Source organism: Elephas maximus, chromosome 2 (genome assembly GCF_024166365.1).
Source record: "Elephas maximus indicus isolate mEleMax1 chromosome 2, mEleMax1 primary haplotype, whole genome shotgun sequence".
Classification (NCBI taxonomy): domain Eukaryota; kingdom Metazoa; phylum Chordata; class Mammalia; order Proboscidea; family Elephantidae; genus Elephas; species Elephas maximus.
The window spans coordinates 65,194,066-65,204,684 of record NC_064820.1 but is presented as its reverse complement, the minus strand read 5'-3'; positions in this window follow the sequence as shown (position 1 = coordinate 65,204,684).

The window sequence follows — 10,619 nt, the reverse complement described above, 5'->3', positions numbered from 1 at the left end:
ACCATTTGCGCCATCCGGGGATCTTTTCCCAAAAGCTACAAAAATTCTTAATGTTTTATTTGGTGAATCATATACTATGTAAAATCTAATTTATTTACAGAAGCTTAGGTGATAGCCCAGTAATAAAAGCGTCCTTAATTTCTTCTCTTACCAAAACTTAGTAAGCTTTTCTAAAAAATTTATTGCATTTTTAACATTTTTCCCCAGTGATTTATTAAAATCAGGCAAGGTTGTGAAACACCAATCTAGACTATAAATGAAACTCCTCAAAGAAGACCTCCATTTGCTGAATTGTTACATAAGCCTATGAGGTACACTGAACATCAGTTAACCATCATTACAATTTAGTGTAATGCATAGCACAGATGTGAGTCATTGGTGGTTTAACGGTAGTATTCTTGCCTTTCATGTGGAAGACCTGGGTTCAATTCCCGGCTGCCACACATGCGCAGCCACTACTCGTCTACCAGGGGAGGCTTGCAGGCTGCGATGATGCTGAACAGCTTTCAGTGGAACGTCCAAACTAAAACAGACATGGAAGAAACTCCTAAAAACTACTAAAGTTTTATAGTGTAAACATTGTTTTGCTAATTGTGTATTGGGCTGTTTCAATTAGATCATAAAAATGTAGTTTTTCTTCATGATATTTAATTTTTCAACAATACATGAAATATGATAGTAGTTCTCCTATCTATTGGAAAAGTACTTTGGCATGAAATTACATGAGGATCTTAACTATTATTTTGAATTTGTCCCTCACAGGACTTTGTGATATTAAGATAAATTAATTGAATAAACAAAATTAACGGCTGTACCCTATTTTCAGAAAACATGGTTGGTACAGAAAGTACTTTTGTAACATTTGAAATCAGATTAATCAACGTCAGTCTCATGTGATCTCAGTAAGAGGCAGTCCTTCACAGTTGAAAGCCATTTTTATTAGCGTTTCAAAATGGGGTTTATAGGAAGATAATTACGGTATTTATTTTTATAATAATTTAATGGATAGTCTCATTCCATATCTTACTTATATCCTGTCCTGGGAACATAAATTTTGCATACATCTTGGATATCTGAACAGAACAATTACTAAAAAGAAAATGCATAGTTGCCATTTTCAATGCCAAAAAAGATGAAGCCATTAAGGCTGGCAGGGTGTACACACAGTAAGGACAAGAAACAAAAAGATGTGGGAAGGCTTGGTTGTCAGTCAATGTACCTACCACACTGCAATTATGTTTCTCTGAGGCTATTATTTAAATATATACAAAATATACATATGACATTTTAAAACATTTAATTAGCAAACTCATATAAGTACTTCCCCAAACTTTCCAAAATTCCTCTTCGCTAACACTTACTTAGCATCTTCTGTTCGTAGGCTATTACCCTATGTAGTGAGGATACAAAGAGAGATTCGACGAAGTCTGCCATCAAGGTTTATAATTTAGTTGGGGACTCAAAGGTAAATATCAAAAGAGATAGACAGGTTACACGTAAGATTTTTATCCGCTCTCACCAACTATATCAGAATTATATAGTTTGCTTTGTTAAAATGCTGGTGCCTCAGCTTGCCATCCAGATCGACTAAATCACGGTCTCGGGAGATATGCTTCCAGGAACATGCGTTTGAACTTCCCCATGATTCTGACTCTCAGTAAGGTTTGAGAACCACTGGTAAAAGTTAAATCCACAAGTGAATGGAATAAAGAAAGAAGTGGCCAGTAAGGATTCGGTCCTCTCTCATCTGTCAATATTCCTAAAAGGATGAAAAACATTGAAAAGAAACAAAATTGTAATAATTCCCAAAGTATTTTATTGTCTCAACAGAAAACCCAAAAGACTCTACTAAAAAATAACTAAAAAGAGTTTAGTAAAAATGAAGGATATACAACCATTACACAAAAATCAATAACATTCCTATACTTACAATCAGAAAATGTTACCTATATATTATAAAAGCAGCAGTAATTATAAGGTTTCCAGGAATAAATCTAGTAAAATATACGAAAAACCAATAAGGAGGAAATTTAAATTTAAAACCTTATTAAAAGACATAAAAGAAGAATTAGATAAATAGAGAGAAATATTATGTTCATGGATAGGTCACCTCAATATTGTAAAAATGGAAGTTCTCCCGAAATAAATCTTTAACTTTAATGGAATTCATATTAAAACTCTACTACAGTTTTTCACTGAGGAAAAAACAAAAAAGACCGCTCTTAGAATTTACATGGAAGAGTAAAATAGAAAGGAAAGAAGATAACAAAACAAACCCATTACCATCGAGTCGATTCTGACTCACAGCGACCCTATATGCAAATCATGCCCTATCAGAATCATAACTTACTAAAAGCTCTAGTATTCAAAACAGTGTTATTGGCTGTCTTAGTCATGCAGTGGTGCTATAACAGAAATACCACAAGTGGGCAGCTTTAACAAAGAGAAATTTATTTCTTCACAGTAAAGAGGGCTAAAAGTCCAAATTCAGGGTGTCAGCTCCAGGGGCTTTCTCTCTCTGTTGGCCTTCTCATCGATCTTCCCCAGGACTAGGAGCTTCTCTGTGCAGGGACTCCAGGTCCAAAGGACATCCTCTGCTCCCGGTGCTGCTTTCTTAGTGGTATGAGGTCTCCCTTCTGTGTTTGCGTCCCTTTCCTTTTTATCTCTTGAGAGATAAAAGGTGGTGCAGGCCACAGCCCAGGGAAACTCCCTTTACATTGGATCAGGGATGATGTGACCTGGGTAAGGGTGTTAGGATCCCCTCTCAATCCTCTTTAACATAAAATTACAATCACAAAATGGAGGACAATCAAACAGTACTGGTAATCATGGCCTAACCAAGTAGACACATATTTTGGAGGGGACACAATTCAATCCATGACATTGGCCAAAGGATAGACAAATAGATAATGGAACAGAACAGAGACCTAGACATAGAACTAGATATGTACTACAGGATCTTAATAAATTGAGGTGGGGGGAGGCAGGCGTGACATCAGGAACTCACAGCAAAGAGCTAATCTCCTTACTATATGTATAAAGTCCTCTTAGAAATTAATAAGGAAAAAAAAATGCTACAACAAAATTGAAAAATACAGGATAGAAACAATCAACAGAAAAGGAAATACAAATGCTTTTAAACATATGGGAGCCCTGGTGGTGCAGTGGTTAAGAGCTTGGCTGCTAATCAAAAGGTCAGCAGTTCGAATCCTTGGAAACCCTACGGGGCAGTACTACTCTGTCCTGTAGGGTAGCTATGAGTCAGAATTGACTCGATGGCAACACGTTTCATTTTAAACATGTGAGAAAGATGCTCAACCTCACTTAAATTACAAATTGAATAACCTCACTCATTGGGATTACAAATTGAAACTAGAGTGACATACTACATTTCATTTACCAAATTGACAAACATCCATTTTTTTTTAATTTTTATTGTGCTTTAAGTGAAAGTTTACAAATCATCAAGTCAGTCTCTCATACAAAAATGTATATACACCTTGCTATATACTCCTAGCTACTCTCCCCCTAATAAGACAGCATGCTCCTTCTTTCCACCCTCTATTTCCATGTCCATAAAATGAGCTTCTGTCCCTCTCTGCCTTCTCATCTCCCCTCCAGAGAGGAGCTGCCCACATAGTCTTCTGTGTCTACTTGACCCAAGAAGCCCACTCCTCACCAGTATCATATTCTATCTTACAGTCCAGTCCAATCCTTGTCTGAAGAGTTGGCTTTGAAAATTGTTCCTGTCTTGGGCTAACAGAAAGTCTGGGGACCATGACCCCTGGGGTCCTTCCAGTCTCAGTCAGACCATTAAGTCCGGTCTTTTTACGAGAATTTGAGGTCTGCATCCCGCTGCTTTCCTGCTCCTTCAAGGGTTCTCTGTTGCGTTCCCTAACAGGGCAGTCATCTGTTGTAGCCAGGCACCGTCTAGTTCATCTGGTCTCAGGCTGATGTAGTCTCTGATTTATGTGGCCTGTTCTGTATCTTGGGCTCATAATTACCTTGTGTCCTTGTTGTTCTTCATTCTCCTTTGATCCAGGTGGGTTGAGACCAATCGATGCATCTTAGATGGTCACTTGCTAGTGTTTAAGACCCCAGCCACCACTCTCCAAAGTGGGATGCAGAATGGTTTCTTAATAAATTTTATTATGCCAATTGACCTAGATGTCCCCTGAAACCATGGTCCCCAAACCCCTGCCCCTGTTATGCTGGCCTTCGAAACGTTTGGTTTATTCAGGAAATTCTTGGCTTTTGGTTTAGTCCAGTTGTGCTGGCCTCTCCTGTATTGTGTGTTGTCTTTTTTTTCACCTAAAATAGTTCTTGTCTACTATCTAATTAAAGAATACCCCTCTCCCTCCCTCTCTCCCTCCCCACTATCATAACCATTAAAGAATATTTTCTCTTCTGTTTAATCTATTTCTTGAGTTCTTATATTAGTAGTCTTATACAATATTTGTCCTTTTGCAACTACTTTCACTCAGCATAATGCCTTCCAGATTCCTCCATGTTATGAAATGTTTCACAGATTCATCATTGTTCTTTATTGATGCATAGTATTCCATTGTGTGAATATACCATAATTTATTTATCCATTCATCTGATGATGGGCACCTTGGTTGTTTCTATCTTTTTGCTATTGTAAACAGTGCTGCAATGAACATGAGTGTGCATATATCTGTTCATATAAAGGCTCTTATTTCTCTAGGATATATTCCAAGGAGTGGGATTGCTGGATCATATGGTAGTTCTATTTCTACCTTTTGAAAGGAAACACCAAATCGATTTCCAAAGTGGTTGTACCATTTTACATTCCCACCAGCAGTGTAGAAGTGTTCCAGTCTCTCCACAACCTCTCCAGCATTTATTAGTTTGTGTTTTTTGGATTAATGCCAGCCTCATTGGAATGAGATGGAATCTCATTGTAGTTTTGATTTGCATTTCTCTAATGACTAATGATTGTGAGCTTTTCCTCATGTATCTGTTAGCTACCTGAATGTCTTCTTTAGTGAAGTCCCTGTTCATATCCTTTGCCTATTTTTTAATTGGGTTATTTGTCTTTTTGTAGTTGAGTTTTTGCAGTATCATGTAGATTTTAGAGATCAGACACTGATCAGAAATGTCATAGCTAAAAACTTTTTCCCAGTCTGTAGGTAATCTTTTCACTCTTTTGGTGAAGTCTTTGGATGAGCATAGGTGTTTGATTTTTAGAAGCTTCCAGTTATCTAGTTTTTCTTCTGGGGTTTGTGCGTTGTTTTGTATACTGTGTATGCCATGTATTAGCACTCCTAACGTTGTCCTATTTTTTCTTCCATGATCTTTATTGTTTTAGATTTTATATTTAGGTCTTTGATCCATTTTGAGTTAGTTTTTGTGCATAGTGTGAGGTATGGGTCTTGTTTCATTTTTTTGGAGATGGACACCCAGTTATGCCAGAACCATTCGTCAAAGAGACTGTCTTTTCCCCATTTAACTGACTTTGGGCCTTTGTCAAATATCAGCTGCTCATACGTGGATGGATTTATGTCTGGATTCTCAATTCTGTTCCATTGATCAATGTATCTATTGTTATACCAGTACCAGGCTGTTTTGACTACTGTGGCGATATAATAGGTTCTAAAATCAGGTAGTGTGAGGTCTTCCACTTTGTTCTTTTTCAGTATGCTTTTTACTTATCTGGGGCCTCTTTCCTTCCATATGAAGTTAGTGATTTGTTTCTCCATCTCATTAAAACATGTCATTGGGATTTGGATCAGAATTGCATTGTATCCATAGATTGCTTTTGGTAGAATAGACATTTCTAAATATTGCGTCTTCCTACCCATGAGCAAGGTAGGTTTTTCCACTTATGTAGGTCTCGTCTGGTTTCTTGCAGTAGTGTCTTGTAGTTTTCTTTGTATAGGTCTTTTATGTCTCTGGTAAGATTTATTCCTAAGTGTTTTATCTTCTTGGGGACTACTGTAAATGGTATTGATTAGGTGATTTCCTCTCCGATGTTCTTTTTGTTGGTGTGGAGGAATCCAATTGATCTGTGAAAAACATCCAAACATTTGATAGCACACTGTGTTGGTAAGGGTATGGAGAAAAAAAGACACTTTCATACATTGCTGGCAGGAGTGTAAATTAGTGCAGCCCTATTTTTTTTATATGGAGGGCAATTTGGCAATAGCTATCAAAAGTCCAAATGCACTTAGCCCATGAACCAGTAGTTTCATTTCCAGGAATTTATCTAGTAGGTGCAAAGTTATTCATTGTAGCACTGTATGGTAGTTAAGAGCATGAATGCTGGAACCTAACAGCCTGATTTTAAATCCCAGTTCTACGACTTAGTGATGTTATGTCCCTAGGTAAATTACTTAATCTCCGTGCCTTTGTTCCCTCTTCTGTAAAATGGGGAATAAGAGTTCCTGCCTCTTTTGGTTAGTGTGAGAATTAAAGCAGTTAATCTATATATACAGTGCTTACAAGAGCACCTGGCACATACCAAGTGCTATTCGAGTGTTAGCTCTTGTCATTAATATCAAAAGACTACAAACAACCTAAATGTTTATCAGTACATAACTGCTTAATTTATTTACAATAATAATATATATTTACAATATAGATGTAAAAGGTATAAAGAAGCCCTTTTATGGCTATATTGTTTAGTGAAGAAAGCAAGGTGCACAGCAGTGTGTATAATATTCTACTCTTCGTATAGAAAAGGATGGAGAAAAGGGGAATATGTGCATATGTCTTATATACGCATTTTAAAAATTTCTGGAAGGATGGTTAGGAGAAGAGATGGGAGGGATATTTTTTCACTGTAGGCCTTTTGGATAGGTAAGGCATGTGAATATATTACCTGTTCAAAAATAATAATTTTAAAACAATTCCAGGTGGGTTAAAAATCTAAATTTAATGAGAGAAAATATATAAATTTTAGAACATAAAAATGAGTATGTTTATGTCATCAGGAAAAGGATATATTTCTTATAAAAGAGACAAAATACACAAATCATAAGAAAAATATTGATAAATTTAACTGTATCAAAAAATTTTAAAACTTCAGTATAGTAAAAATTGGAAACCCTGGTGCCATAGTGGTTAAGTGCTACGGCTGCTAACCAAAGGGTTGGCAGTTCTAACCTGGCAGGTGCTCCTTGGAAACTCTGTGGGGTGGTTCCACTCTGTCCTATAGGGTCACTATGAGTCAGAATCAACTTGACGGCACTGGGGTTTTGATAGCAAAAATCCTCATAAAGCTAAAACAAGCCCTAGACTGAGAAAAGACATTTGTAAAATATACAACTGACAGGATTAGCACAAATTAATATGAAAAACATATTTAAAAATGAGCAAACAACATGACCAGACAATTCAAAGAAGAAACCTCAATTATATATATCTGAAAAGATGTTTAGTGTCACTAGTACTCATATATATTTGCATTTAATGTATATTAAAACCACAGTAAGATACAATTTTACATCCATCAGACTGGCAAAAACATATTCTGAAAACACCAAATGGTGGCAGGATTTGGGGGTATGGGCACTATTATACATTGCATAAAGAGGGTAAAGTGATACCATATAGGAAGTAAATCAGTCAGCGTCCTTATCTGACAGCAATAGAAACTAACTCTGGCTGATGTAAACAGAAAAGAAATTGAAAGAACCCTGAGTGAGACATTTACGGAATCTCAGATAAAGGCTGGATAACAGGCTTGGAAAAGCAGGAGCAAAGGAGGAAACGCTGACAAACCACAGCTAAATTCATACCACTGAACCATCTGGGGAGCCCTCCCTACCACTGGCAAACACCAGACGGCAGGAATGCTCCCCGTCTCAACTTCTTTGTGTCACCAGCTTCAACTTCAGAATCCTGACTGGGGAAAGGGAGTGAGGGGTGATCTGCTTGGCCCTGCCTATGTCATAACCCCTGTCAGGACTGGTAGAGTGAGTATCATACATTTTCCATTTTAATAATGGAGGTGAACTCTGCCTCCCACCAAGTCTTATAAATGGTCATTTCGTCAAATGTAGAAAGTGTGTTCAGCTGCAGGGCAGCTATAAAATAACAAATATCCATATAAGAAAACAATCTACTCCATGTCCAGGAATTCCATTTATAAGCATTGTTGTTAGCTGCTGTTGAGTTGTTCCCTGACTTGTGGCAACCCCAGGTGCAAGGAGACTGGACGATTGTGATCCATAGGGTTTGCACTGGCTGATTTTCAGAAGCAGATTGCCAGGCCTTTCTTCTTAGCCCATCATAGTTGGAAATTCTGCTGAAATTTGTCCAGTGTCATAGCATCAGGCAAGCCTCCAATTACAGATGGCTGGTGGCTATGCATAAGATGCATTGGTTCGGAATTGAATTTGGTTCTCCCATGAGAATTCTACCACTAAACCACCAATGCCTCCTCGCTAAGTATGTCGTTGTTGTTGTTAGTTGCCACTGAGTCAATTTTTGACTCATAGCAAGCCGATGTGACAACATAGAGCTGCCTCACAGGGTTTTCTAGGCTGTATCTTTACTGGAGCAGATTGGTAGGGCTTTTCTCCTGCAGAGTGAGCGGCTGGGTAGGTTTGAACTGCCAAACCTTTCAGTTAGCAGCTGAGCACTTAACCATTGTGCTACCAGGGCTCCTCTCTAAATATAAATTATAAACCTAGCAATCCTACATGTGTACAAGAAAATATGTATTTATTCATTGCCACATTGTCTCCAAAAGAGAAAAATTGGAAATAACCCAATTGTGTTCACTAGTAGGTAAATGGATAAAACATGCTATTGTTTAAAATACTGTATAGTAATTACACGAATGAACAAGATTTACATGCATCAACATGAATACACCTCCAAAAAAAAAAATGTTGACTGAAGAACAAAGTTGCAGAATACATGCAGTATGACACTATTTATATAAAGTTTAAATATATACAAAGTTACAGTATATTTACATGTTGTAAAAATATAAAAACATGTATGGGAATGATACATACCTACTTCAGGTTTGGGGGATTACCTTTGAGGGAAAAGAAAGAGACTAGGGTACAGTGAAGATATAGCTGTAACACTTCATTTCTTAAAAAACAAAACAAAGACTAAAGCAAATTTGGAAAATATTAATAGTTTTAAAACCAGAAATGTCATTGGTCACCCAGATCCCCCTGGATCCCGAGGTGGTTTTGTTAGTTGCTGCCAAATTACCAAATTTGTTGTCCTCAAGTCAATTCCGACTCATAGTGACCCCATAGGACAGAGTAGACCTGCCCCCACAGAGTTTCCAAGGCTGTAATCTTTACAGAAGCAGACTGCCACATCTTCCTCCCGTGGAGCAGCTGGTGTGAGCTGACCATTGACTCTTCTTTTGGTTAGCAACCAAGTGCTTAACCACTGTACAACCAGGGCTCTCAAGAAAACATTTACTTATAAATCTTAGTCTCAGGCCTGCTTGTGGGGAGCTTGAACTAAGACAATTTATTAAAACAATTCCCACCTACCCCCATATATGCTCACACTCTACCATCCCACCTGTTACCTGTGGGTGAATGTGTATGTTCATATCAAAGGTCAAATTATCTGTGCACTACAGTATTTTTATGCTAATAATGCATACCTTCTACGTTTGCCAACTGCACCTCCCCTACCCCAGAAAGGTATTTCCATAGGCTCTGCTACGTCCATTTTTTTTTACACATTGCTGTATAAAAATTAGCCTAATGCTTATGAAAATACCTTGCAGGTGAGGGCACAGTTGGCAAACAAAGATAGAAGGCATGCATTATTTGCATAAAAACACAGTAATTCTACCCCTTCACCTACTCCCACAATGTCTGTCAGTTTGTCATACCACAGGGCTTCAGTGTTGCTGTGATGCTAGAAGCTATGCCACCAGTATTCAAATATCAGGAAGGTCACCCATGGCAGACAGGTTTCAGCTGAGCTTCTGGACTAAGACAGACTAGGAAGAAGGACCTGGCAATCTACTTCTGAAAAAAATTAGCCAATGAAAACTTTATGAATAGCAACGGAACACTGTCTGATACAGGGTCAGAAGATGAGCACCTCAGGTTGGAAAGCACTCAAAATACAACTAGAGGAGAGCTGCCTCCTTAAAGTAGAGTCGATCTTAACGATGTGGATGGAGTCAAACTTCTGGGACCTTCAACTGCTAACGTGGCACAATTCAAAATGAGAAGAAACAGCTGCAAACATCCATTAATAATCAGAACCTGGAATGTACGAAGTACGAATCTAGGAAAATTGGAAATCGTCAAAAATGAAATGGAACTCATAAAGACCTATATGCTAGGCATTAGCGAGCTGAAATGGACTGGTACTGGCCGGTTTCAGTTAGATAATCATATGGTCTACTATCTGGAAAGGACAAATTAAAGAGGAACAGTGTTGTATTCATTGTCAAAAAGAACATTTCAAGATCTATCCTGAAATACAACACCGTCAGTGATAGGACCAATTAAAACACATATTCAAATTTACGCACCAATCACTAAGGTCAAAAAAGAAAAAATTGAAGATTTTTATGAGCTTCTGCAGTCTGAAATTGACCAAACATGAATTATCTCCCAAAGGAATTTCCCAAGTCTACAAAACAGTTTGTTTTTACT